Below are 2,994 nucleotides of genomic sequence, written 5' to 3'. Positions count from 1 at the left end.
GAATGTCAGGTCCCAATTGATTCTTATGGTGACTGAAAATCTTGTATTGTTGCTTGTACAGAGATTGTTTTGGGCAGTGGATGATTTGTTTTACATGTAGATTGGTGGCTACTATTAATGCTCTAAATCTGATTGCTAAAGAATGGATACTTGGGGAAGGTCCACTTGTTTTGGGATCTTGGTTTCTAAGGGAGTCCAACTTGAGCTTGATTTTGATGCCCTTGATTTTAATCCTTTGAAGTGAAAAAGATATATGTAACCCAAATACTTGACAATTGATCAATCAAATGAATAGTATGCTTAAATAGAATTGACAGTTGGATCAACTGCGTTTTTAAAAAAGTCATCAAACAAGTTGATAACCTTGGCAATCTAAGTATGTACCTATGTTGATCATTTCCTGCGGCATGAGATGCATGACTCTTATTATGGTAATTACGTTAACCGCTTTGCTAGTTAATACTGTTATGAGAGATCTTGCTTAGTGTGCGTCTGCTGTAATTCTTCGATGTTTTGAAATTTAATCTAGTTATCATAAAATAAATATATTTTTTGGTGAGATCATGGATTGTTTATTGTTTGAAATTTGAATTTATACCTAGAAATTGGGATTTATTCATTTCTTTTTTGCGAGTTTCCAAGTGCACATTGTAGTTTATTTTCTTTCAAGTTTGGATTTATTTTTTTGAATTGGAAAAGCATAAAGTTAAAAGAATATGGAATACAAGACCGAAATTTGGATTTCTTTTGGAATAGGGAAATCCAATTTATCCCAATTTTCAGAACTTTGTTTGTGGAAGATTTCAATTTCTACTAAAAGAAATGATGTTTGTTTCTCGTTCTCCATACAAGTGGAGTAGATTTCCTGGGCTCAAATTATGAAGTGTTCTATTTCTGAGAAGACTGTTTATGCTATATTTACTTGTAGCACGTACGCAATGATGTGGCGGGGATGAACATGGTTTCCAAATTAAGGGAAAGATTGTTTATGCTAGATTCTTGGTTCCTTCAACCTGACTTCCTCGACATGGATATTATTGGCATCTCTGGTAATGCCTTTTTCACTTTACTTGGTGCCCCTGATTGTTTGTTAATTAGCAAAGTTGGATTGACACCATAGATATATTTGATGTGGATAAATAAATTTGCATACCCTGTAGATCTTTTTTATGTTTCCCTTTTTTCACATGAAAGTGGCCCTCCAATACTGTAATTTTATTTTCTTATTTATTTTGGTAACATCTTTGAAATTATATGATACATTTTTTTTTAAAATATTTTATTGTTGATAGTTTTTCAATTAATTTTAGTTGAAAAATGACTTGTGTCATGCAAGGTTGTTATTCTACTTGTGCAAGTAGAAATAGGTTGGATTCTTATTTGAGCTTGAATTTTTTTGCTTTCTTTGTCATGTTGTGTTGTGTTGTCCCAAAATAGAAAACTATCTAAAGTATACTAAGAGCACTTTTAGTCTAAGATCCCAAATTGGAATCTTAAATCACATATCGTACGGGATCACGTACAATTGAGGATCTCTCAAGATCTCTATTTTTTTTTTTTCCTTTAGAGCAACTTTAGTTTTAGATTTTGAACAAGGGTCTTTAATGTCTAAGATCATAATTTGGGATTTGTCACTAAAGTTGCTTTAGCGATGAGGAGAGAGGGAGGGAGTTGAAAATAAAACAAAAGCAAGAACCCATTCTCCATATTGGAGATCTGTCCAATTCTTTTGTTGAGAGATCTACTAAAGATTAGATCTTGAGCTTAAGATTTGATATTAAAGATGCTCTAAGAAGTAAGAAATCATATTCATATACAAAACAAATGAATGAACGATCAAATAGATGCTTAGACAACATCTGGTATGAGAGTATTTCAATTTATGAACTATGTGAAATAATAATAATGGAATCCTACCGAAAACATAAATCACACATTTGTGATTGATCAAACTCCATGCTAGTATATACATGGAAGAATCAAATTACACTGGTGTAACTTAATAATTATTATGCCATTGAATAATTTATAACCGAATAATATTTTCTTATAATCTATCGTTAGATTGAAAGTTATTTTGACATAAATCATATATATGAAAATTTCATGTTAATTCAAAATTATTTGTTACCTCATTCATATAGATTAAAGTCGATAAAATATAAATTTTTTAAAATATATTCAAATATGGATGATTTAATTAGATACTTATTCAATGAATTTTAATAAAATTTAATTCAGACAATCTTAGTAATATATAGATATAGTGCAAGATTTGGATCGATAAAAATCACATTTTACAACATTTAAGGAATTGAGTCGTAGACATCTAATTTTGCATGTACTCAATGTATTTAAATGGTATATCTATTAAATCAATAGATGACCATATTTTATCATGATACTCATTGATTAAAAGTTCCAATTACATATGCCTTTGCAAAATTATTTTTTAGCATTAAAACATGAATTTTAAAAAAATTAAATTTGAAAAAGAGGATATTTATTGTGTCATGATTTCACTTGCACATTCATTGTTAATCACTAACACTTGCCACCTTAAATTTGCTTAAGTTTGTCCTCTCTTGGTTGCATATTCTAGATGCATAGGAGGAAAGATCCAACAAAGAATCTTGTTAATAAGTTGCCAATACCATTCCCTACACCGCTTCCAAATCAAGAGCGAAAAAAAAAATAATAATTCGATCACCCAAAATCATTCCCAATTCCACACTAACGAAGTTCCAGTCAATTTTCCAAGTTAGCACTACTAGAAAAAATACTTTCAACATCGCTATTTTAACATCGGTTTTTAATAAAATCAATGTTAACTAAAAAGCGGTGACATTTTTGTAAATAAGCTGATTTGTTAACATCAGTTTTTTCAAAAAACCGATGTTAACGTTACGATAATAATATTGATTTTTAAAAAATTGATGTTAACAAAAATTGATTAACATTGGTTGTTTTACATAACCGATGTTGATGTTGGAA

This window comes from Glycine max, chromosome 3 (genome assembly GCF_000004515.6).
Source record: "Glycine max cultivar Williams 82 chromosome 3, Glycine_max_v4.0, whole genome shotgun sequence".
Lineage (NCBI taxonomy): Eukaryota > Viridiplantae > Streptophyta > Magnoliopsida > Fabales > Fabaceae > Glycine > Glycine max.
The sequence above is the reverse complement of the archived record's forward strand: the minus strand, read 5'-3'. Positions refer to the sequence as shown.